Genomic DNA, 27,581 nt, shown 5'->3' with positions numbered 1-27,581 from the left:
TGTTACTCATCTTCACACCGCATCAAAATTCAAATGCTCTTAATGGAAATGCAGCTTTTTAAAATTAAATTCAGAATTAATATTTTATCAGCATTATTCTACCTATCAACAGCTAAATCCTGCTACATTTTGAGCCCAGTTAAAGAAGCTGATTATAACCAACTGCTAACAAAAGACTTTTATAATGTCAGTTATGCCAATTGCACTTGGACCAAATCCTTTAGGGTTTAGTTTTATAAATTTGTAAAAGAGGAGAAAAACCATTAGAGAAGTCAGTGATTTAAATAAGACCAACATTACTCCCTAATAAAGATATAAAATTAAAGGATAATAGTAACCTCGTGCTGTTTTATGAGGCAATAATCCAGTTACCAATTCAACCTTGTAGTTTATTCCATCAAGAGAACCAGATTAAAAACAGAGGGAGGGAGGGCACTCTTATCCCTATTATATTGCAAGTGTTTGTAACTGGGTTTAAATATTTTTAAAACTATTGTTAAAAGTCTTAAACTCACAGACAAGCCAGAATAAAAAAAATGCCTGTTTCTCCTCTTGATCCAGTCCTTGCATATGTGGCTTTAAAACTGATGAAGTGTTTTATGTTCCCAGATAAAAATTTTACCTTTCTGAGAAATGTCTTAATTAGGAGGATTTCTGACTTTCTTCATCAACAAATGCATTTAAATCTAATTTATTATTTATTTATTTTTATCTGAGGGAATAAAACACTTCATCAAATTTAAACTGCAACTTCCAGGACTTGACCATGAGGAGAAACATGTGTTTCCTCACAGAGATATACTCATAAGTTAAAGAAAATAAAAAACTACTCGAGGATCTGCTGCATATTGCTTTATAAACGACTGAGAATGTAAGACAACAAGGCCCTGATCTCTCCTCTTACAATGATTTCTTCAGAAAATTATAATTCCAACAAATAAGTGACTGATGCAATTTTGCTTTCTATGGAATGTCTAATATGATCCTGTGCTGCAACTTTCACAGGCTCAAGACAGAATGTGAAGCCTGGGGACTCATGAGCTAAAAAATAAGCCTTAAAGCACTTGACACTTCTCAAGAGTGTTTCAGAAGCTGCTTCAGGCCTTCCAGTCAGCCAGATAGAGAAATGGAACTCCAAGAAGAATTCATCATATGGAGTTTGACCATCATACAAAAAACTTCCTCCATTTCACTTTAACCCAAAAACTTGGGAAAAAAATATCTCTTTTTTTCCAGCAGGAATTGGTTTTATTAAATGAAATTCTGAGCAGGGGAAGGTGGTCCTCAGTTCCTACCACAACATTTTTTTGCACACGATAATGCCTTGGGCACACTGTCAGGTTCTTTTTAGTCTGATTTATCTGAAGAATATATACTTCTACTGAGGTTATATTACGTGATGCTCTGCCAGTATAGTACAGAAGTTGCAGGATCTCAGTCAAATTTCCTGTATTGTTTTATACATTTTGCAACATGTTGATAAGAAGCCTAGCAGATAAACAGAAAGGATGCTGCTGTTGTTAACATAATTCACTCAGCCATGAAAAAGAACTCATTTCTACCACAGCCACAGGCTGAGAGTCAAAATGTTAAGTGAGAAGTGGTCACAGAGCAAGTTCTCATTTTCTAATGCTCTACTTCAGAAACCTGTGATAGTACTAGTACTTAGTGCTTATAGCTGCAACTGAATGTATGCAGATGTGCAGTAGTAAGGTGCCAACAAGTGAGGATGGGCTTCAGGGGTTTGATCTCCCACAGCCACAAGCAAAGGGGGCAGGAGACCTGTATGGATAAGCAGGGAGCTCCTAGAAAATCTCCAACTGCAGAGTGAAGCCTGTCTCTGGGTTTGCACCATTCCTACAGAACATCCCAGTAGAGTGAAACACATTTGAAGCATTGTGAAAGGTTATGCAAGGTAGGTAATGAGAAAATTAATTGCTTTAGAATCAGTGCAATAAACTAGTGCATACACACTGCAATCTCACTAAATTAGATTATTTCATGCTAGTTGTTTCCCAGTAAACTCATTTCTTTGAAGAAACAGGAGAGGGAGTGTATGCAGTAACAAACAGGCACTGCCTAACACTGAATAACTCCTTATCTAGAAAAACATCCTTCTAGTTGTCTGCATGCATATCACATGTAGTCTCATGTGAAAAAAATAAAATATAACTTAAAATTTTAAAAAAAGGAAAAAAAATGCTGATTTATTAGAATTTTACGTTAGCCTGTATCTATGGTCCAAAACTGTATTTTGGAGAGTAAAACTGTACTGCTTTCTGAGTCCCTAATAGTATCACATTTGGAAAAGAAGAAAGAAGCCTGCCTCAGATTAGAAAGGAGATTGATAAGCTTTATAGCTTAGCTTTCTTCAAAACTCAAGTGAAAATATTAGGAGGCAAATCAGTAAGAAAAATAGCCTGAAAGTCACAGGCCCTGGTTCTTCTGGGGGACTTCAACCACCCTGGTATTGGCTGGAGATGGAGAGACAACATGGCCCAGAAGTTCCTGCAGATTACTGAAGATAACTTTTTGACGCAAGTAGTGGAAGGGCCAACAAGGAAGGGTGTATTGCTAGATCTTGTAATAACAAACCAGGAGAGAGTGGCTGAAAACACAAAGATTGGAGGCAGCCTTGGCTGTAGCAACCATGACATGGTGGAACTCAGGATCCTGCATGGGGGAAGTAAAACTGTCAGGAGGTCTAGAACCCTAAATATTCAGAGAGCTAACTTCAGCTTCTTCAGGGACCTGCTTAGGGGAATCTCATAGGATAGGGTTCCAGAAGAGAAGGGAGTCCAAGAGAGCTGGTCATTAGCACCACCTTCTTCAATCTCAAGACCAGTGTATGCCCATGATGAAGAAAACAGGAAAAGAGGACAGGAGACCTGTACGGATAAGCAGGGAGCTGCTAGAAAATCTCAAACTCGAGGAAGAATTTATGAAATGTGGAGAAAAGGACAGGCCATGTGAGAGGACTGTAGGAACATCATCAGAATATGCAGGGATGCAACAAAGAAGGCCAAGACCCACTTGGAATTAAGTCAGGTAAAGGACATCAAGGGCTACAAGAAGGGCTTCTACAAGTATATGAGGAGCAAAAGGAAAATATGGGGCCATTGCTGAATCAGATGGGTTTCCTGGTAAGAGAAGACAAAGAGAAGGAAGAATTACTGAATGCCTTGCTCGCCTCAGTCTCCACTTTTGAGGTCAGCCATCAGGACTCCCAGACCATGGAATTAAGAGAGATTGGAGAAAGGAAGGCATCCCCCTGGTTGTAGAGGGTTGGGTTAGAGATCAGCTAGGCAGAGTAAACACCCATAAATCTACAGGCCCCGATGGGGATGCACCCACGGGTGCTGAGGGAGCTGGCACTTTTTGTTGCTCTGCTGCTCTCCATCATCTTTGAAAAATCATGGAGAGTGGAAGAGGTCCCTGGTAACTGGTGGAAGGCCAACATTACTCCCATGTTCAAAAAAGGCAAGATGGAGAACCTGGGAAACTACCAGCCAGACAGTCTCACCTCCATGCCTGGAAAAATGATGGAACAGATCATTCTGAAGGTCATCAACAAGTAGTCAGCATGGATTCACCCCAGGGAAATCATGCTTGACCAATCTGATGGACTTCTGTGATGACATGGCAGGATGGGTCAATGAGGGGAGAGCAATGGATGTTGCCTACTCCAACTTTGGCAAGGCTTTTGACACTGTCTCCCATAACACCCTGTCCCAGTTGAGCAGGAGGGACCAGCTGACACTGTGTAAGGGTGATCAAAGCTGTGTATTCTACCCCCTCTATTCATTCCCCAAGGACAATGGGCCATTAGCAGCAGCTGCCCAGGGAGCCATTATCACCTTCACACTCACCCTGAGGGGGGTGGAGCTGCTAATGGGCCATCAACAGCTCAACACCCCCTGGCTCCCAGAGTCAATCACCCATTGTGTGAGTCCCCGCCCAGGGGGAGGGACTGGGTGCTCCCTGAGGGTACATAAGTGGTGGGTAAGAAGACTTTGGTAACTTCTTGTCGGATCCAGAGGAGCAGCAGGACCTCGACAGGAAGAGATCACCGCTCTTGCCCAGACCACAGACCTCGCCTGCACCAACAGGTTTTTCATTTCCTTTTGCTCTGGACTTGGGGGAGCCACAGGGGTCTCAGCACAAGGACAAACAAACCACCTTAGGTTTGTGCCCCAGGACACTGGGTTATACTGCTGGGTTTTTGTGAGTTGAAAGCAATTTCCCTTTTGTGTCAGTGTTTTTACTGTAATATTATTATTAAATTTTAGGTCTGACTTATAATCTCTCTCTCGTGGTGAGTTCATTTCCCCTGCTGGTTCGCCTTTAAACCAGCACATCTTTTGGCGCCCAATGTAGGGCCACGAGAGAGAAGTCAGAATTACAATTTTATTTTGTATATTTGGATACAGAAACTCCCTGACTACCATGTTGCTTGATGTATTCATGTGGATGGTGTATCTGGGCCTGTTCATATTTCGACACATGGGGAACCATTTGCCTATTCTGATGCTCTCTTTAATACCAGGTAGAAGGATCAAAATTGCTTTATTAATATACTATGTTTATGTTGTCATAACATCAGAAGCAGTGAATTTCATTGTGAATGTATATTCAGTCTGGTTTGCCTGTCCTGGTTTGGGTTGTTACCTCTGGGGTCTCATTAAAAATAGCACCCAGACTGTGGGGAAAACAGGCGGAGATGGTTACTTCCACCTTTTCACCTCTGCTACAACAATCATTGAAAATATTGAGCTTCCTTTTAATGTTAGGGACAGCATAATCTTACTGTTAGTGCTGTTAGTGTTGCTTTGTCTCCTCTGTACTGTATACACCATGTTTAGGGTCAGAACTGGGCTCTCTAAGGAGACTTGCTGGAGGCCTGCCCTGGGAGCGGATGATGTTGAGTGGCACGGGAAGTGAGAAGATATGGGCCAGTATTTAGAGACCTTCTCTCCTCAAATGATCTGGAAATTCACCCCGGAACAACTGCAGGACCCTGCCAAAATGCTAAGCTATGTGAAAGGAAGATGCTCTGGCAGTCCCAGAGATGTGCAGCTCACAGCAACCTGCTGGGCCCTGGCCACTGCCTACCGCACACTGCTTGGTGTGGTACAGCATCATCAGGAGGAGGAGAAAAGGAGCAAACCCACAGGCACCATGTCCACCCAAACCACGGCTGAGCCAGAGAGGAAAAGAGATACATCAACCAGCACCGTGTCCACCCAAACCATGGCTGAGCCAGAGAGGAAAAGAGATACATCAACCAGCACCATGCCCACCCAAACCATGGCTGAGCCAGAGAGGAAAAGAGATACATCAACCAGCACCATGCCCACCCAAACCATGGCTGAGCCAGAGAGGAAAAGAGATACATCAACCAGCACCATGCCCACCCAAACTACAGCTGAGCCAGAGAGAAAGGGAAACAAATCAACCAGCACCATGTCCACACAAACCATGGAGGAGCCGGAAGGACAACAGAAACCGATAGCAGTTGCCCCTGTCCAGAAAAGAAAATCAAAGACCAAATCAGTTCGTATAGCGCATGACGAGGAAGAGTCAGGACCTTCACCTCAAGCAGAAGAAATGGAGCCAGAAATAATCACCCGGTCCCTATCCCTGGGAGAGTTGCGTGAGCTCCGGAGAGAGTTCACACGACAGGCAAATGAGTCCATCTTGACCTGGCTGCTTCGAATCTGGGATGCTGCAGCCAATGATACAATTCTAGATGGGAGTGAGGCAAGGCAGCTGGGATCCCTTTCTCAAGATGTGGTCATTGATCAGGGCATTGGAAAGAGACAGGAAACTCTCAGCCTCTGGTGGCAACTGTTACCAAGCGTGAGGGAGAGATATGTTTGTAAGGAGGACCTCCACGTACAGCGAGGACAGTGGAACACGATGGAACAAGGTATCCGGTGCTTAAGGGAATTAGCCGTACTGGAGATAATCTTTTCCGAGAATGAGAGATTCCCTAAAAGTCCAGATGGTGTCCAGTGCACATCCCAGATGTGGTTAAAATTTGCACGACTTGGGCCAGAAATGTATTCTCGCTACCTTGCAACATTGCAGTGAAGAGAGGGAGAAGACAAGGTGGGCGCACTGGTCAGTAAACTCAGGATTTATGAAGACACTGTCACTGCTCCATTACGAGCCCACGTCTCAGCTGTGGAAACAAAACTGGCTGAACTGGAAGAGAAGATTAAGGAAGGACTCTTCCATAACTCTCCAGAACAAACGAGAGTCTCTGCCATCAGAAGCAGGTGTCTTCCGGCTAAGGAGAAAGGGTACACTCCACGTGGCAATCTGTGGTTTTACCTCCATGAGCATGGAGAAGATATGAGGAAGTGGGATGGAAAACCCACCTCTTCCTTAGCAGCTCGGGTACGTGAATTGCAAAGAGGCACAACTAACACAGGGAATTCTTCAAGGTTGAAGGCTGCTCCAGTCTCTCGTGGGCAAGGCTCCAGACAGTATAGGAATGATGATGTTATGCCCGACCCTCTTGAAGGAACCTCCCGGTCATATTCACAGGGAGAGCGCAGTGAGTACCATCACCAGGACTAGGGGGGCCCTGCCTCTAGCCAGGTAGAGGAGAGGGACAATCGGGTTTATTGGACTGTGTGGATTCGGTGGCCTGGCACATCAGACCCACAGAAATACAAAGCTTTAGTGGATACTGGCACACAATGCACGTTGATGCCATCAGGATACGTCGGGGCAGAATCCATTTCTATTTCTGGGGTGACAGGGGGATCCCAACAGCTGACTGTACTGGAAGCTGAAGTCAGCTTGACAGGGAAGGAATGGCATAGACACCCCACTGTGACCGGTTCAGAAGCCCCATGTATCCTTGGCATAGACTACCTGAGGAATGGATATTTCAAAGACCCAAAGGGACTGCACTGGGCCTTTGGCATAGCTGCTGTGGAGACAGAGGAAATCAGACAGCTGAGCACCTTGCCTGGCCTCTCAGAGGACCCTTCTACTGTGGGGCTGCTGAAAGTTGAAGAACAATTGGTACCGCTGGCCATAGCCACAGTGCACCGTCGGCAATACCGCACTGACCGAGACTCTGTGACCCCCATACACAAGATGATTCGTGAGCTGGAGAGCCAAGGGGTGGTCAGCAAGACTCACTCTCCCTTTAATAGCCCCATATGGCCAGTACGAAAGTCCAGTGGAGAGTGGAGGCTGACAGTGGACTACTGTGGCCTCAATGAGGTCACACCCCCTCTGAGCGCCACTGTGCCGGACATGCTGGAGCTTCAATATGAGCTGGAGTCCAAGGCAGCCAAGTGCCAATGCCTTTTTCTCCATTCCGTTGGCAGCAGAGTGCAGGCCGCAGTTCGCTTTCACCTGGAAGGAGGTGCAGTACACCTGGAATAGACTGTCCCGGGGGGGAAACACAGTCCCACCATTTGCCATGGACTGATCCAGACTGCACTGGAAAAGGGTGAGGCTCCAGAACATCTACAGTACATCGATGACATCATTGTATGGGGGAACACAGCAGGGGAAGTTTTTGAGAAAGGAAAGAAGATAATCCAGATTCTCCTAAGAGCTGGTTTTGCCATTAAACGAATAAGGTCAAGGGACCTGCTCAGGAAATTCAGTTCCTAGGAGTGAAGTGGCAAGACGGGTGTCGCCAGATTCCAACAGAGGTGATCAACAAAATAGCAGCTATGTCCCCACCGACCAGCAAGAAGGAAACTCAGGCTTTCCTAGGCGCCGTGGGCTTTTGGAGGATGCATATCCCTGAGTACAGTCAGATTGTAAGCCCTCTCTACCTTGTGACACGGAAGAAGAATGATTTCCAGTGGGGCCCTGAACAACAACAAGCCTTTGAGCAGATTAAACAGGAGATTACCCATGCAGTAGCCCTTGGGCCAGTTAGGACAGGACAGGATGTGAAGAATGTGCTCTACACTGCAGCCAGGGAGAACGGCCCATCCTGGAGCCTCTGGCAGAAAGTACCTGGGGAGACTCGAGGACGACCGCTGGGATTCTGGAGTCGGGGATACAAAGGATCTGAAGCCAGCTACACCCAACTGAGAAAGAGATCCTGGCAGCTTATGAAGGAGTTCGAGCTGCCTCAGAAGTGATTGGCACTGAGGCACAGCTCATCCTGGCACCCCGACTACCAGTGTTGGGCTGGATGTTCAAAGGAAAAGCTCCTTCTACCCATCACGCCACTGATGCCACATGGAGTAAGTGGATCGCTCTGATCACGCAGTGAACCCGTACAGGGAATCCTAATCGCCCTGGGATTTTGGAAATCATCACCAACTGGCTGGAATGTGAGTTTCGGATTGTCCTCTGAAGAAGAAGAGGAGCAGGTGACACGAGCTGAGGAGGCCCCACCATATAACCAGCTACCAGAAGAGGAGAAGCGATATGCTCTCTTCACAGATGGCTCCTGCCGCATTGTAGGGACAAGCCGGAAATGGAAAGCAGCTGTATGGAGTCCTACACGGCAAGTTGCAGAAGCGACTGAAGGACAGGGTGGATCGAGTCAGGTTGCAGAGCTGAAAGCCGTTCAGCTGGCCTTGGATATCGCTGAACGAGAGAAGTGGCCAAGACTCTACCTTTACACTGACTCATGGATGGTGGCCAATGCTTTGTGGGGATGTCTGGAGCGTTGGAGAAAGGCCGGCTGGCAGCGCAAAGGGAAACCCATCTGGGCGGCTGAGATGTGGCAGGACACTGCTGCCCGGGGAGAGAAGCTGAGTGTGAAGGTCCGTCACGTAGATGCTCATGTACCCAAGAGCCGGGCTAATGAGGAGCATCGTAACAACGAGCAGGTGGATCGAGCTGCCAGGATTAAAGTCTCTCAGGTTGATCTGGATTGGCAGCACAAGGGAGAATTGTTTCTAGCTCGATGGGCCCATGATGCCTCTGGTCATCAGGGCAGAGATGCGACATACAGATGGGCTCGTGACCAAGGGGTGGATCTAACCATGGACAGTGTCTCACAGGTTATCCATGACTGTGACACATGTGCTGCCATCAAGCAGGCCAAGCGGGTGAAGCCTCTATGGTATGGTGGATGGTGGTCGAAATACAGGTATGGGGAGGCCTGGCAAGTTGACTACATCACACTTCCCCAAACACGCCAAGGCAAGTGCTACGTGCTGACCATGGTAGAGGCAACCACTGGATGGTGCCAGGCTCTTTTCAGTGGTGCCCAGTGACAGTACAAGGAGCAATGGACACAAACTAAAACACAAGAAGTTTCACGTCAACATGAGGAAGAACTTCTTTACATTGAGGGTGGCAGAGTGCTGGAATAGTCTGCCCAGGGAGGTTGTGGAGTCATCTCTGGAAACATTCAAAACCACCTGGACATGTTCCTGTGTAACCTACTCTAGGTGACCCTGTCTTGGCAGAGGGTTGGACTGGAACTCCAATGTTCCCTTCTAACACCAATAGTTCTGTGATTCTGTGAAAATACACAAAATTATAAACATATGGCTTTCTAAAAAGTGGAGATTGCTGTCTGTGCTTTGGTAGAAAAAAAAGACATCAGCTTTCTTATGTTGTAAGGCAAAAAGAAAACTCAGTCCTCATCATAATCTCAGAAAAGCTATTGCCTGATATATGTCTAACTAATTTTGGAGGTAATTCATATTTGTATGTGTTTAGATGAAATAACTTTTAGGTTTGTTTGCTTTGGTGTTTTATTTACACAAGTGCTATGTTTTTTTGAAAGGACTGTCAACACTAATAAAAACAAGTGGAAAAGCAGTAAGAAACATTATTATTTATAGCTAACTTGTAGAGAGTAAATGACTAACACATTTTAAATACCATGAACAGTTAAAAATTTAAAAAAAAACCCCAACAACATCCTGACAGTCAGGGACATGTACTGCTTTCCTAAGAAAAACTGGCAGGTTCATAGAAATATACATAATTTCTAAATTATTTTAGCTCTCAAACTTTTTTTCTCATTCCTGGAGGATTCTTGCAGAAGGCAGAAGTGGCTCAGAAATCCTCTATGTGTATTTAGGCTCGCTAATGTCTACCTCCTGATAGGAGTGAAATGAGCCTCCTGAAAAACTCATACTGCACTAGAGAAATAAATCTTGGTACACGGACTTGAGAATTAAAGGGAATATAAATTTTCCTTTCCCCCTTTTCTAATACTTTCCCTCCCGCCTTAGGCTGTCTATCTGCTTAAATATACCTATCTTTGGATCAGTTTGGTTTCTTTTAACTTGTGAAGGATAAGAAACTTACTCTCAGAGAAGATTTAGAGCTTTCTGGGACCCTTTGTAGCACATCCAGGACCTGCTTCTCCACCTATTAGTGACTTCCAAAACAATGAGCTAGTTCCTGACCCAGGTCTTGCCCTTGGTCTGCAGTGGAGAAGACAGTAAGCCATACGCCTTTCCTGTAACACTGATTTTAGCTCCAGGCATGTTCAGCGATCCCTGATGGAGGCAAATCATCTTCCCTGGGTTTTGTATTCTGCTGAGCACCTGCCTACATCGATCTGCATTTGTAAATGCATTGCTTAAATAGATTACTCCTTATTTTGAATAATCATAATCATGCTGGCATTTCATACAACTCATGTAACTTAGGACAGAAGAATAACCTGCCGATTTTCACCACACACTGTCCTGCTACTTGTTTACAGGCAAGGAATACAGAAGGAACTTCCAGGATGTGCTGAACAGCAAATGGTCCCAGGTACTTTCTTCACAAATAGCCTTCATTTTCATAGTAGATACACGGGTCACAGCAGAGTGGCTAGATGGAGGGGGCTGCACAAGGCACCCTTTATGACCTGTTCAGTGCTCTCATCCCAGGACAGTATCCGACATAGATGTGGGTAAGAATATGCATGTGTCTGCATATGCGAAATATATTCTAATGTATATAGAAACTGCTTCTGAAATTAGTAAGTTTCAAGGTGCAATATCAGACATTACTAGATTTAGAGTCTTGCTAGGATCCCTGCTGGAGATGAAACGGTGTTCCTGCTAACACAACTCAGTCAGTTACAGATCTTGAGACAACAGAAACACACTACTGGGTTAAGATGCATGTTAAGAATAGGGAGGGGATAGTAAACACCCATGACACATTTACAGTTCTGTGCTCATCCAGATCCCTTTTACCTTCCCCCTCTCCTCAAAAATTACACATCTGTAACTGGAACATAGTTTTATCATTTTCATCTCCCTTTTGGAACATGTAAATTCATGCCAAACATTAAATAATCAAAACAGACATGATCCATGCCACCAAAGTGTAATACAGTGAAAATTCCTCAAAATTTGGATTAAATAATTGGCTTTCATGCAAGTCTCTATACATTTGTTAAACACAGTCTTGTGAATTCTGCATGGTCTTCAATGAATGTTTGTATAATTGTCAGTTAAGTGCAGTTTGCTTCCTTGAACTGAGTTTCCTGAAGGGTATCCTTGCTTGTGTGGCATTTGTGGACATTTTATTCATGAAAAATTAAGGCGGCATTCCCACTCTGCATCAGCTACTCAGAAACAAGTCACATCATCACAAAAACATTTGGTACCAGTAAAAAGCAGGCAACACAAAAAAGCAGGCAACACAGACCATGACAACCCTGCAATAGTCAGGTACACAAACCAGGTAAGAAACAGAAAGCGTGCCTGACAAGAGATCTGCCTGCTGTCCTACTATCATCATACACCAAAACAAGTGGGAAAACAGCAAAACAGAAAGACTTCCAGGCGAACAACTGTAAGCACCCTACCTCACTTATTTTAGGAAAAATAACACTCTAATGCGGCATTTATGTCTTTCAAAGCTGGGTACCAACTTTACAGGTACCAAATAAGAGTAAAACTGATTCCCCTACTCTTCTTACCACTCCCATCCCATACCTGTGCAACATATAAGAAGGATTAACTCCAAGAATTTTAGAATACAGAATTATAAACTCAACAATATCTCCCTTATCCTAACAGTGCACAATACACCATGAAATTTGTGAGATTGAAACCAGAGCTCCAAATCCACTGATGCTTGGGGGCTTCCCAACTGTGAGAGACCTCTTCATTCATGCTTAGATAAAGCATGCACGTACACAGACCTCTTCTGTCTTATTTCAGATTAATGAATTGCAAATTTTTCCAGATAGAAATAAATGAAACAAATGCTGAGACTGTTTCTGGCCTGGAATTAAAAACAAATCTAATCTAGAATCCCCCATGTTCCCCCGACAATAAAGACAAACTGATTTGCAAAAAAATTAAACACAGAGTTTTCAAACTCATCATTGATCAAACCTACATAAACCTTATCAAAAAAGAAAGATAGCTCCTAGGGCCTGGGGCAGGGGGGACAACAAGGTAGTCCAAAGATGCCACAGATAGAAGCATATTCTTTTAAACTGTTAATTAAAAGTTTCATTTTCCTACTAGCTGGTGATTTCAATGTTTTGAACACCTAGATTTTTTTAGGAGGAAAGATTTGGGTTTTTAATATGCAGCATATTTTGGTTAATTTCTGAGACATTTTCCTTCCCTTTTGTTGTAGAAAACAGCTGTAAACAAACCAAATAAAACATTTCAATCTTTTATAAACAAGACCCTAGAAACAGAAAGGAAAAGCCTGCACTTCGTTAGCCAAAATATTTAGAGACCCTGTAGATTTGAAAATATTCATTATTATTTTCTCTGCCCCAAAACACGTCAAATTTACCTTTCACATGTTAAAAAAAAATCACCTTGTGACACAAAAAATAGTATAAAGAAATGATAAAGGTTATTTCAAAACAGAAACCCTACTTATCATTTTAAAATTTAGGAGAACCTAAAAATGAGTATATCCTCCAGGTAAAAACAAACAGCAGTTTTAGAAGGCCTGAAAAAGTAACCCAAAGAATCCAACAACATAACATCAAGAAAGCCAAGTGACAACGTAATATCTACACATCCTTTTTGTTTTAAAAAGTCATGCCACAGTTTAGAGACTGTATTCAGAAGCATGAGTATGCAATGACAGTTACTGAAGAAGTTCAAATGCTTGCTAGGATTCCAGGAAACATCCTGACGAAGGAGGAAGAGTGCAGCATGCCCATCCTTTTTAGCTGTCAGCGTCAGTGCCTAGCAGCTGCCATTCCTGTTACTGCAAGTGTTTCACATACAGTTCTTCAATGGAACATTTTGAAATGTCAGAAAGAAATAATAAAAGCAAAGTCATTGAAAAGAAAGATGTCTGCTTTGGATCTTATTTGGTAGATGAAATGCAGTGTTTTTCTTAACTAAAGTTGACAATGATCTCTAAATATTGCATTTGAGAAAGTGTTCTTTTCTCATTCCATGAACAATGGAAAACAAAAAGTGGGAACGCAGAACTGCCCCAGAATACAGAAGCCAGCACGCAGCTCAGGTGGTTTCTGACAGAATAGAATGACAGTTATTACACAATAACGCTGACAGTGCTGCACTCCAGCCATCAATTTAAACAACTGTGCCACACAAAGTAATTGTGAGAAATGAGTATTCTCAGATTTTAATTTATAACGACTGCTTTGACAATAGATGCTTCATCAGATTTCTCTTCCTTCATTTAGATATTTATTAGCTGTGATCAAACTATGCTACATTTTCCTCCGGTAAATTAAAATTTGTTCATCTCTGGAAGACACATTTTCCAATTGTTCAATTATTTATCTGGTCTTATATCTGAAACTTCTTGAATTTTTCAAGCTTTCTTTCTAATGCCAAGACAGGGTACAGCTTTGCAGGAGTAGCTGAATCCACAGTATCTACACAGGTAAAATAACCTCTCTTACTCTACCAAGTACTTAATTTAAATTACTACTCCTTTTTTGCTACAATACCCTCATGATCATTTGCTATGGCTTCCAGCTGTTTTCTGTTTTGTTTTTTTTTTAATAAATTGCTGTCTTGTAGTGAAGCTCATACTGTTTGCTTGCTCTCAGTTTGCTCAACAAGTTAGAGTACTCTTAGTAATCTGCTCTCTTCATTATTTAGCAATCCCTGTGTCTTTGTAGTAGCAGTACTGTAGGCATTAGTCTAACAACAGAAGTACAAGGAAGTTTGTAAGAAGAAAAATCTCTTTTATTAGGTGAGCAATTGTTCTAATCAAGGACATTACTTCTTGTAGCCTTTATTAATCTTTATGTCAAAGGTGAAATAATAACTAGGTTTTGATTTGATGATCAGCCCATGAAAAAAAAATCTTTGTAATAGCATTCTCTTTAAAGACTTGTTAAAAAGTGTTTGTGAAATCAATCCTTTAGTTTGCTGTTTAATCCATTTCATTAATGCCAAGTTCATTTTGAATCCTTCAAGTTTATTAATCAAAAGTTCATGTCAACTCAAAATCCTTAAAGAACTTTACTACATCACTACACCTATGTTTTGAAATCTAACTTGCACTTACATCAAAATATCCCTGGTTTGGCATGCTTGAGTGTTCATAAACCTGTGATGCGGTACAGTATGCATATTTCAGTGTTATATGGGAACAACATAAAAAAAGGCATTTGGAACGTCATAGTGCGTTAATACTTTCTGACAGTAGAGGCTAATAAAAATATAGTTGCCATAAATTAAGCACTTGTCTACAGTGACAGCTAAGTAATGGTCACTTCTGAGAAATTATTACACTCCTTTACCCAGGAATAGTGGTGAAAGAATTCAACCTGTCACGAGCACTGAAAACCTTCTAGTGCTGTAATGCTCCGCCTGACTTCTGCAAGCCCAGCTTTTGGACAGCAGTGCAAAGACCAGGAAAAGTTCTGTCATCTGGTATCATGTCTGAAACCCTGCCTTCCTTTGAGAAAACCAAAGCTGTCCCCTCCAGAGGCTCCAAGCTACTTTTAGTTAAAAATCCCAACATCAGCAGAATCTTTTGATTGAAGATCAAGGGGTCACTTTTGCAGACAATGTTTTCATTCTGCAAAATTCCACCTAACCTGCAGACTTGACCCTGCACTTCAGTTAACAGAGGTGCCAGATTAGGTAATGGAGACTGTGGTTCTGCAGCTATTTCTGCAGCACCACTGCCAGGCTCAGCAGCACGGGTGCTGCCACTCATTCCGACCTTTGCCTCATTGCCAGCACAGCTGTTTGTGAACCACATAAAGGAACAGATCCAACTTAAATGAGTGGTCGGCAGAGGCGGGTTAAGGCGCTGCTTTAGAAGCACTGCCACCAAATATGAAGCCATAGCTTCACACTTTTCCATCCTCTACCACACAAACCAGATGGGAGCAGAGCTTCATATATGCCTAGTCACACATGAGGTTTCTGCTACTGATGCTTATATGAACCAATATCCCTAGTAAATGAGGTAAACACAGAGCAAAATGCTGGATCTCTTCCTACAGACCTTACCATCAAACTATTGCAGGCTTAGTCCTGATTTGACAGCATCTCTCAAGCTGCTGTTCCACTCCTGGACCTCCTTCATTGCAGACATAAGGAAGACCTCAAAAAGCTGGGCAGTTTCACATTTATCAAGGCACAAAACCTTCCACTTCATTTGTTTTATGTAAAAAAAAATTGGCTACTCACCTAGACCTTGGAGAAACCAGACTATCCTTTAAACAGAAAACTGGAAAACAAGCTGAATCCTAGCTAACTATCTACCTGAGATTACTAGGAAACACATCATCTGACCATTTTAGCTGAAAGACCTCCTATTGCAGATGACTCCCAGACATACTGCTGCACAGCAAGCTCAGGACTCGGACAGTGCTTTGAATAGTAAAACTGCTTCTCTGAAGGGGAAATCAACTCAATAAAATTATTATAAGTATTACACCATCTCCTTCTACCATGACAGATTATGATAAACAGGTGACTGACTGGAAAAGTGCTTTAATCTTTTGATTTGGAAAACCTACCACAGTCCAAAATCTTGCCTTGGGGTAATAGGAAATTTTATTATCAAGACTCTTTCCCAGAATATAATTATTGTGTTTGTGAAACCTCTATACCATTCAGCCCTATTACTTCCCAGCTCCCTAACTCTCTGTGTTAAGAAGACCAGAACAGAAATGTTAGGTTGAGTCTGAGTTGCATTGCTAGAACTTGGCAGAAGAAATGTTCATAATCTCTCTGGGTTTGTGCCTGGTTTTGTGAAATCATGTCTATGCTGGGACATTCAGGAGAGCTGGAAGAAAGACCTCACATATAGCATGATGTCAGGATGCATAAACTGAAGTGTACAGAGGCTGATTTATCTGTTCTCGAGAGAGAACAGTGAACTTCATTTTCTCTGATGTTCTGTGAATATACTACAGTAAATAAAGAGGAACATCCAGATGGGATTTAATATTGTAAATGGACTTCATGCCTTTCAACAAATACACTTGGCATTCACCAAATGTCTCTGAATAAGCACAACTTGATTATTTACCTCTGAGCAACAAAGTTGTCTGAACAGAATTAAAAGAATACAGGCAATTAAAAATACAATTACTTTAAAAGGCATTTATAAAATGCTAAAAAACCCAAAAGTATTCCGACACAGCAGTATGAAAATGTCTTAAAATGAAAGAAAATAAATATATATTCTGGACATTTATACTTAACTCCTTTGTTCTTTTTTCTTGGTATTGCAGGATCACTTTTATGTCCATGTGATCTCAAACATATAATTTATATTGCAATACTGTACAAAAAAATCCCCAGACTGCACTAAGAATAGTAGACTAGATACTCATCTGACATAATGTGAGACCACTCCAGTAATTTCAGCATTCCTACTGCAATTTGCAACAGCTAAGGATCTGGCACAAAACATCGAGTTAAGTTTCCAATTACCTCATGCACCAGCATTGATTTCAGTAGTTATATACACATAGTCATAGAGAAGAATTATTTGAAAAATTGCAAACTCAGCTCTGTATTTCTTTTACTTTTGTGGTCTAAATCAGACCCTTCATGGTATTTTAATGTAGGGTTTTGTGGTTTAATTATATATGTTTCAAGAACAGGCTAGTTAGTTTCTGTACCTGCCCAATTAAAAAAAAAAGGGGGCACAGTAATATTTTATGCCACTGAGAATGTCAGTTTATACTGGGTCATATCACAATAGTAAGTAATTTTAATATTGCCAAAAAAATCTGGTGTACATTAACTTAGATACATAAGCAAAAAGTTATCACCTATACAAAAATCAGTCTTCTCTATGTGAATATTTTGCAGGTCATCTTTGGAGGTCTTTTTTTGTAATTTGCTGTTCCAAATTAGTCAAACTGTATAGACCAGCCACAATATGAAGCAACTCTAGTGTAAGAAAACAGTATTCAGCGAGCTCAGAGAGACTGAGTTCTTCCAAGACAGCACATAAATTTCATCCAACTGAACTGCCCCACACAGCCCTGCAACACTACTTGCTACACTGTACTTCTGAAGAGAGCTGCTCAATGAAAAATCACCCTGTAACTGTTTATTTAATCAATTATGGAGAAAAGACATAGATCTCCAAAGAAATTTACACACAGAAAACCTTCGAACTCCTCCTTTTTGAATCCATGGTAATTGCAGTCTAATTCAAAGTTTACTGTCTAATAATACCTAGGCATAAAAGCTTCAGGCCAAATAAGTCTTACTGGTATATGAACCTCCAAAAGTTCTGAAGATAATCACTGATCATTATAATCTTCCCTTGGAGAAATGGGGAAATTTTAAACATGAAGAAATTTTAAACAAATTGAAAACAATGTGCTTAAACTTTAGTATTCCTCTGATAGCCATTAACATTTGACAATTAGCTCAAAAGTCTGACGAGTCTTATACCATCCTGTGACTGAGTGAATCATTTCTATACGGGATAATCAATCCTCAAAGTAATTTTCACTGTTTAACATGAAAGCAAAAAGGAGGCTAGGTATTAGATACATTTTTCAGACTTAAAGACAAAAAGAAGAAACTACTTTAAGATAGTTTTTGCCAAGGTACTATATTACAGGCATCCCAAAAGCAATCCTTCTGGCAGTGCTACACACTAAAATGTGGCCTAAAAATGTGAGTTTTATTGCCTTTTCAAATAAATTTTATTATTTACTTGACATACAAGCACTCTTCTTATCTGAGCTTTTGCACTGCAAAGTGTGTCCAAGTTCCTTTAACCACTTCTGATTTAATGACAGATGTAATAACACTGCAACACAGAAGTGTAGACTTGGCCAAAAAAATTATTTCATAAAAATCTGATTTTTGTACAGTAACATCTAAAATGTCATTTAATACATAAAAGTAAAGCAGAATTTTTAAAATTTACATTATAAAATCTGGGGCTTTGATAGGTAAAACATCTACTGACTTTAAGAGACCACATAGTAATTTATTTTTAATAACCATTTTCATTTCATATTTGAAAGAGTAGCTGTTTATGCCTTCAGCAGAACCATGCCCTGAAATCTCAGGGGTGATTAAAGGGCTATGCCAAAGCTGAAAGGTTTCGAATATCAAACTATACTTTTATGTCAGGGTCAGCAAGATCAATTAGCGCTTTTCAATGACAGAAAAAGGTTAAGCTGAACACACATTTATACAATATTTAAATCCAAAAAAGAAGAATTGCAATGATTAAGTTTACTTATAAACCTCTCCATTAATGACTGAATATCAAAACTCTTCTTTCCTTGCATAACATAATACTGGGGTTTTTTTACACAAAATGTAAGGAAGACTGCAGATACCTTAGACAGCAGAAACACTACCGGGTTGTCAAATGCAAAGAGAAAAAAAACAAAGACATTTGAGCGTTTCTGCTACCAAACTTAGTTTAGCACTGAACTTCCAAAAGCTTTAAAAATACTTGATCAACTTGACATATGCCTGTTAGTCTGGTGCCCCTGTGTTTGCATTCCTCCTGCAAACCCTGACAGTGCCAAAAATGAATGATAGTGAGCAAATAAAACCATTCCTATGTTCACTTAAAAAACAATTAGAAAACTACCATACAACAAATCCACATATACCCTTCAAAAAAAAAAAAAAAGCTAACCTGTAAATTAACTTGTCTTATATCTGGAAAAACACAAGTACACTTTGTGCAATTAAAAGACATCCAGAGACATGCACACATGTAAGGAAACTTACATTTCAGTTCTTAGTATCACAAGAATACTTGCTGGAACTACAGGTATGTTAGAATTTAATTTGACACCTGTTAATACAAATGTTGCTGTCATAAACATAGCTTAAACAAAGTACTTGGTTATGATATCAAATAAAGACAGCATAAAATCACAATAAAAATGTGGGAGATTAAGAAAATGTAAGGAAAACAACACTATATTGAAATCAGTGATTTAGACAGGAATTGCATTATTTTAAGTAAAAGCAAAGCAAGATTACCTTTCTTCAATTACATGTTTCAAAATGTCTCTTTTTAAGCCCACTTCTCTATTTCTTCAAGGAGTGATTTGAAATATTTACTACCAGACAGTACCTAATTTTAGGTTTTAAGTGCTTTAACAGCTCTATGAAATACGATCAGCAGCCGCAATATAGAAGTATGCTGAATAAACTCTCCATATAAAAAGGGAGACCTGTTTTACCCTGAGTTCATAAAATCCCTACTTTCGAGAAGGAAAAAGATAACAGAGGAAAAATTAATAGCTGTGTCCTAGAGCGTTTGACAGAAATTCCAGGAATTTCTTTCTTCCTTCTATATTAACTGTTGTACTTAAGAGGAAAAAGCACTTTAAATTTTAACACTGGAGGATTGCACAGAACACCGAATACCACCAGTTCATCAAGGAAACAGACAGGTACCTTTCCCACACCAAATGCCAGCGTTTAACATTAATTCTACGACTGAAAGGTTAAAGTTACATAAAGTTGAAAGAGTTAAACTTTAACGCTTGCATCAGTCGCTAAAAATATGCCACAGGATACTATCTATAGCTGCATTTCTAGCTGCCTTGTTTGAAATATTTTAACTGGAAACTACAATTAACTGGGAAACCACGGGTGTCCTACTCATTATACTGTTGGTTTAGAATTTATTTACTCCATTGGCATTATCCATATCGAATAAATTTCTATTGCAAAGTGTTGTGCAGCCATTAATATATACAAATCCAGCAAGAGTAACCTTCAACTAAATTAGCAGTACAATCATATACACATAACAATTAATAACTGCATACATATCTGAATAAAGATACATAGAAGATTAGTCAACATATTCCTGTTTCATTTCTATTAGGTGTGATAGAAGAACATCTGGTAACATAAATACCAGAATTTTCAAAAGACAGCAAGTAAAGTAGTTTCGGACATAGCCCAGCTAATGTTAGATGTCAAACACAGAGGAAGAATCACAGGGAAAACAGAGACATGTCAGTCTGTATTTCCACTTTATTCACAGTATGATACATACTGCAGGTATGCAAGCATTTGTCATTCAGTAGCATTTTCAGAAATACTAGGAGAAAAATTCAAATGCGCAGCAATTTTACGAAACTTTTCTTTTGAGCGCTAAGGAAATGAAAGAAAGATAGAACATAAGCTTTAATGTAAAGTACATGCTTCAAACAACAAACTCTGAGGTCAGACCAAAAAATGTATTTCCCATACAGAAAAGATCCCTGCTTTATATAATTCACTTTAAATACAAACTGTTATTTTATCTTAGATACACTTTCTAGTCTCCGCAAGTGAAACATGTACAACAAACCCCAGAAAACTGTAAATACTGGTTCCTTACTGTTCTAGCATGACTTCATGATTAAACTCGAACCGGCCAAGGCACTCCCTTGTCTGGTACAGCTTGACTCCCAGAATTTTCGTAAATACCAACTATTTCGCACCGCCACGCGCGAGCTAAGCGTGTCCTCCGTGTGCTCGGCAGCAAGTCCTGCCCGCGGGTACGGGGCCGGCAGCACCGCGCCTGCTTGGCTCCGAGCGGCAGTTTCATAAATCTAAATGAAACTTTAGATGCCAACTACGGATTGGCAGCGGAGCTGCCGTGGGGTCCCTCTCTCCCTTCTCGGAAGAAGGCGCCGCGGGGCTGCTACCCCGCGGGTGTGTGTCGGGCGCGGCCGCGGGGCACCCCTGCTCCCGGGCACGGCGCGGAGCCCCCGCGGCTTGGGGAGAACCGCCGCCGAAGCCGTGTGAAAGCCAGCTGGTGGTTCTCCGGGGGTATCTGATTTTGGAAGTGTCTGTAATGGCAGCAGGAGAAGGCAATTAATGGCTAAGAGCCCACTAGGTTTGAACACGGAGAATCCTGTTACCTCGTCGCGGATCAAATACGCGCACACACCCGCACACACACAAGGCTTCCCCACGTGGAAACGCTAACCAAAACACAAGACCCTGCATCGTCGGTGGAAAGAGCAACGGGACCCCCGCGCCGGGGCTGCCCTGTGCCCCCAGTCCTCCGACGCAGCGGGGATGCGCGGAGGGGCACGACCCGAAAACGCACCGTCTTCTCTTTAAAACCACAAGAAAAACAAGCCGGGGTGGGGGAGGGGAAGGGCAGGAGACATCCCTCAGGGAAAGGAAACGGAGAAGAACAAAAAAACCGGGCAGGTTTGTCCCTCGAACACCGTGAAGAGTGGCTGCCGGAGCCCCCGTCGCGGTTGCCGACCGGGAGGCAGCGTTGCCCCGTCCGCCGGCACCCCGAGGCAGTCAGACAGTGGAGACTCCCGAACGCTGCCGGCGGCGGGGGCACCGCAGGGGCCGAGGGCAGGCGGAGTAACCGCCCGACTCCTGCCGCTGCCGCCTGCGCTTGCGGGTTCCAGCCACGCTGCCTCGCCCCCGCGCTGACCAGACGTGCGCTGGAAGGAACGGGTGTTTCGGGAGGGGGGTCGCTACCATCCCTGCGTGTTTTCATGGCACTCTGGCCGGAGCGGGTCCCCACCGCCAGGAATGTTTCCTCCCAGTCTCCGGTCAAGCCGCCGCCGGCCCCGGCCCTCGCATGCGGCCGGCAAAGCTCTCCCGCCCGACCTGCCCCTCACCACCCCAGGCGGGCTGGCAGCCTCCGGCTGCTCCCGGGGCGCAGCCCGGGCTCCTCGTTTCCGCCGCTACGGGAGTGGGTGGGAGGCGCAAGCGGGGGACAGTGCGACAGCAACCGTGAGGATTTGCGCCTGTTTTGGGATTTACCCCAGCAGCCCCGGTAACAGCCAGCCGCAAAGGGATGATTTCAAAACAGCAGGGACTGTCACCTGGAGAGAGGAAGAAAATCCCTCTGGGCGTGGAAAAAGTCTCCCCGAACGCACCGGAGATTAGACGGGTTTTTTTGCAACTAAACTCGCGTGGGGCCCGGGATGAAAGCTCGTCTCTACCCCGCGATGGAAGGCTCCGCTGGTCCTTCCCATCATGTTTGTTTTACAGCAACTTTGTTGTTGTTATTGTTGTCATCAGACCAACACGAAAACAATGCTAAATAAACGCTAAATACAAGCTCACGCAGACATACGCCTCCACGGACACATGCACATGCGACAGGGAACCGGTTTCCTCCACCTCCGAGCAGAAGGGGTGGGAGGGAGACGCGGGGACGGGGAAGTCAGACACTCACCTTCTCGCTGCCGGGATACGCCGCTACTTTAGGACCGCTCCTTATTTACTTATTCTCGTACCTTCGCCAAGCCGAAGCTCCCCTTTTGCACTGTTCCTCTGGCAAAAACAGAACATCCCCTCTACAAGTTTCCCCCCTTCGGCCCCGCCGCTTTCTTCACACACAAATAAAGCGCAACTCGGAGCAAAACGGGAGGGGAAATTCGTGGGGGGTGGGGGGTGATGGAGGAGGAGGCTGGTATGGGAAAAGCCAAACACTCCTTGCACTTCAACGAGTGCAACTAGTTGCCGCTCACGCAGAGGAACCTAGAAAGTTTCCCTGGCAAGGGACAGGACTTTACTAAGAAAAGGTAACCCCTCCCGCCCCAAAAGGCTGTCCTGGCAGCGCGGAGGTAAGGGGCGACGAGCGCGGAAGTCAGCGCAGCGCCGGGCGCGCCGCTTCGCACTTGTGCCGGCAGCTGCCGCCGGGGCTGCGCCCTGTGCTGGCCCCTCTCGGCACGGTTGCCCCGCTGCCCACCCGCCGCCGCCCCGCTCAGCCCTACTAAGGCCCTCTCGACACGTCTGCGCTGCCACTGACCCGGGCCCCGGTACACCGCGGCGGGCACGGACTGCCGGCTTACCCGGCCACCAGACAACTCCAAAGTGTCCCTGCCGCTTTAACCGGCCTCGCAGCCGGGTACCTTTCTCCTTCGCTACTCCCTGACATCGGCAGTGAGTAGTGATGGGGGCAAAGGAGAGCACCCCGAAGGGCACGGGTCACAGGTTGACTAATGCCGATCCACTTGAGTACAGATAGTGAAGTCCGCACTTCACTTCTTCCATTTGTTTCTTCTACCAGAAACCAGTACTATAAAGTAATCCTGAGTTTTGGAAAGACTGTGTATGAATGATTAAATGCTACATGACAGGAGTCGCTGGTGTACCCTTTTACAGGATGCATTTGTCTCCTTTCTCCCAAGCTGGTCAGTATGGATGATGGCAAAGTCCTTCCCTGCTCTGAAACTGAAGGCTCTTTTCTGCACGAAATTCAACAGCTGCATTTGGTCCTTTTTGCTACTCAGTGTGGGGAAGCAGAAGAAGACCTCTAATTGCTTAATCACATTTCATACTCTTACCCTTCACCTTGTGTTATCTCCTAAGTGGATTGAATGGCTTTTGTTTTACCAGCTGCATCACTCTCTTTCTGTCAAGGTAACGTCACTCTCCAAAGGGTAGAAGTCAAAAATTTAAAAGAGAAGGCAAAGTTAGGCCCTATATCTAGAGACAGATGTGAGAGAAAAGTCTTGGTTTTCAGAAGTACTGAATGTTAGAAGCTTTTGAGGCCAGCAAGTCTCATGAAAAGGAGGAAAAAAGTAAGTATTTCTGAAGATTCTTTCCTACCTGCCTTCTCTTTGCTTACATTGCATTTGGTGATGCCATTTAAAGCATAACCTTAGTCAAACTATCTGCCTTTGATAGTTTGCATTCAACAAATTGTAGTAACTTGGCCATGTTTTTCCTAAATAATTTCAGATTTAAGGTGACTAAATCTTCATGAAAACCATTGTATATAAACCTTGTATTTGCTGTCTTGGCAGAGTCACCACTCAGAAGGAGAACAAATTCAGAAAACTCTTCTGATCTACACATATACAGCTAGAAAATCTTTTAAGCTAAAAAAGTCTTCAAAAGCCAGCCTTCAAATTGACATAGTGTAGGACAAGTCAAATATACAACATGAATTTTGAAATTGAGAGTTTAGAGAGTAACTGGAAGGAGAGAAAACTCAGATTTGTGGGAATAATTGTGATTGACAACCCTGCCACAGACTAAGTCGTGACTAATGCCAGCACCCATCTTGCTAATAGGCTGCTTCTGTGGGGAAACATGCTGACAACTCCTATCTTTCTAGGGGTCTTTTGTGAGCAGCAGTGCAGTGGTCTAACCTGAGGTACTCAAACATGATAATGAAGGTTTCCTCAAGTCTGGTTTCTTTCCACTTCAGTCAAGCAAATTTCTGTTAAGGAAAACAGTCCCCTAGTAACATCGGTTGTTTTAATAGACATATCCCTTTAAAGCAAGCTCTTAACCTTCTGTCAAGCTCTCTCTTAACATGTAAGGTATAGCTGACTTGAAAGGATTGCCTATATCTTTGTTCAGTGTAACTTACTTCAAATTGAGGAGAGATGGGAGGGTTGCACTGCTATTACATGGTATGCCCCCAAGACATGTCTCTCAATAAGGGGCCTAGTCATGATGTCATTGGACCATGTTGCTGTTTTGCTATTGATTGTATAGAGAGTGGGCAGGGGCATGCCAAAAGTAGTGGGTGTTTGGTCTGGGTCAAAAAGAACTGAGGGGAGTCCTACAGAAACTAATCTTGTAACCAGTTTTTCACAGTGATTTATTGTAAATATGACTTTCACAGATAGGAATTAATTGATGATTTTGGGCTGAAGTAAATTTCAGTGAGCTCAGTGGAAGTGATTTCAGAAGGTGGCAAATCCAAAATGTAGTACAATACACTGGTTCATATAAATTGATTCTGTGTGACCATGGAGAAGGTCATGCCAGAAATAGTGCTAAGAGAGGCCAAGGAAAGGCTGTAGGACCCACTTTTACACCAGAATAGAAGAATAATACCGTATCCATTTAAAGCAACATGGGAATGTAAGTAGGCAGGATGTAATTATCTAGATTGGTGTTTGGCCAGGCACTCCTACACTGGCAAAAACTACCATAGGGTGTTTCATGTCCACAAGTGCTCAGTATCCTTGGGTTTTCCTCTTAAATGAAGACAGCACTCATGATCGTGTTCTTTATGCTGATTCAATACTGAGTCAGCAGAATAATGTCACCCTACACAAATATCTGTTCATACAGTAACTTGGAATTTCCTTGGAGATGTTCCATGCAAATGCTACAGACTCAACCCTACTTACCTTGGGAAATCTAGTGAGATTACAGCCATAAGTACTATGGCTCCAGATAATCATGTTTGCATATGTTGCTAAAAACAATATGGCCTATGAAATATTTATAAATAGTTTCTAAATGAAAGTAATATTTTTTAACATTGCATCTCAGTAGCAACAAGGTTTTGTTGTTGTTTAAGCAAAGGGATTATACTTAGTTATTCTGAGAAAAAAATGACAGTCACTATTTTGGCAATGTATCATTATTATGATTTATCGAAGTTGCTACCATATGCTGCATCCAGCTTGCGTACCTGTTGCAAATATTTTTTTACAAAAGCAGGGTTTTGAAATGTGGTTTCTCATTTTCAGGTTCAAGTATGAAATCCAAAAGCCTGTTAATTAGGCAAAGTGTGTTGATCTGTATACTTAAGGTTATTATTGGTGCTTCATGGTTTTATAGTCATAAAAAGAAAGACTGAATGGGGGTTCTTTTGACCTGGTTATCAGATTTCAGGTTTAAAAAGAAGGTGACCCACCCTTTTCAGTAATTCAACATGCAGGGTTCAGCTGTGGGTTCAAAAACAGGTTACAACTGGCTAGCCATTGTGATCTTGAAATGCCAGTTGTGCCTTTAAGTATGTTATATAACCTACTTTTGGTTTCAGTTTTCAAGTATTCCATCATTTTAGTGTTATTTGGATTTCCATATATTTTTAAATCCAAACAAATCTGACTTCAATCATGAGGTTCCATGGCTCCAAAGAGCTGAGCTTTTCTAATATTTTATTTTGAGTGCCTACGTTCAATACTTCATCACATAGATATGTGCTGCAGACAGTGCCAAATACTGTGCCAGGGATGTCCTCAGTTATCTTCATTGCTTACCGGGAGAGGGCTCTGTTTTGCATACCAAACACAAAATAAAGTCCCACTGAAAATAGTGCAAGATTTGTCTCTAAAACTTGCTCGAAACGAAGCTTGCTAAGTGGAGATGAAAACCTGCATTGATTTAGATGCCTGTGCAAGGGGAAATGATGTGTCCTTGATAATCTTAATTTGTATCCTGCCATTACACCAGGATCTTTTTAATTTCCTGAGAGAGACCCACTCTGCAACCTGCCAGGTACCTTTCCATTCCTGTTTCATGGATGTTTCACAAAGTTTAAGTCATCTACAGAGCTGACCCAGAGAAAATATTGGGCCATTTTTATTTGATGAACCATGTTTTCCCTGATCACTGTGGGATGCAATAACTATATCTGCACTGATCAGGGCTAGCATACAGTTCTGTTAGCTTACTTCTTGGCATGGTTTTGCTCTCACCAGTTAGTGTTCTCCTAAAAAATGCCCTGGTGCAGTTCAGGGTGTGGTATGGGTCAAGGACCTTTCCTGGTCCTTTGTCTAGTCCAGGCATCCATCTTATGCTGGAGAATGAGAGAACTGATAATGAGAATTTTGGCCTTACAGAAACAGTGCTCTGACAGATGGCCTCAGGTCAGAGAGCAATCTTCAGATAATTTCCTTGTGCAAATGTAGGCTGAAAGTCACTCTCAGATCTGTTCCAGATACAACATTAGGTCAGGTTGTTGGGGAGGTAGGAGAAGTGTCAGGGCTGGCATTACCTCACCTCCAGAGTCTCTGGCACTGGGGGAAGACTGAGGGTGTGCCCCACATCCATCCATGTTTATTCTGCCTGTAGAACCTTGTTTCAGATTTCATTTCATCATAAATAAAATAAAGAGTAATCCATGAATGATTTATAAAAATGTGAACATTTTAATCTGTTTCATTAAACATTAGTGCTGCTGCTTAGTGTAATTCCCTTAAATTTGCTTTTTAATCAGTTTCATGTTAGATGTAGTTTCCTCACTTCTTAATTACTTCTAGGAATTTCTGCCATATTTTAAAACTTCTCTCTGGTTATTTTTAGGCATTTACAACATTCTTCGATGGAATAACTCTGAGATGACCACCATGGTATTTCTAAAAATCTATTTAAAACATCCCCAAGATGTGTGAGACATGAACCTAAGCGTTTTGAAAATGGTTTTTAGTAACATGTATAGATAGCATAAACCGAATATTTTATTTACTGCCATTGATCAGAAATGGTCTGTGTGAGTTCTTGTGCTTGTTATGCAATAAACTCAAATAC

General features: G+C 42.5%; 1 protein-coding gene across 8 annotated transcripts in view; it reads right to left on the bottom strand.

Moving 5' to 3' along the window:
* The window catches only part of EYA4 (EYA transcriptional coactivator and phosphatase 4), a 163,486-nt gene extending 140,834 nt beyond the window's left edge, over positions 1–22,652 (bottom strand). For 7 of the 8 annotated variants that reach the window (XM_071547922.1, XM_071547919.1, XM_071547924.1 and 4 more), the window contains exon 1: positions 22,531–22,652. The gene's annotated coding sequence lies outside the window, so the exon portion shown is untranslated. Of the gene's footprint in view, positions 1–20,715; positions 20,786–22,530 lie in introns of those variants that run through there. The other variant, XM_071547920.1, reaches the window with a different exon arrangement.
* Positions 22,653–27,581: the final 4,929 nt, after the last annotated feature.

This window comes from Pithys albifrons, chromosome 2 (assembly GCF_047495875.1).
Source record: "Pithys albifrons albifrons isolate INPA30051 chromosome 2, PitAlb_v1, whole genome shotgun sequence".
NCBI classification, from domain to species: domain Eukaryota; kingdom Metazoa; phylum Chordata; class Aves; order Passeriformes; family Thamnophilidae; genus Pithys; species Pithys albifrons.
The sequence above is the reverse complement of the archived record's forward strand: the minus strand, read 5'-3'. Positions and strand labels throughout refer to the sequence as shown.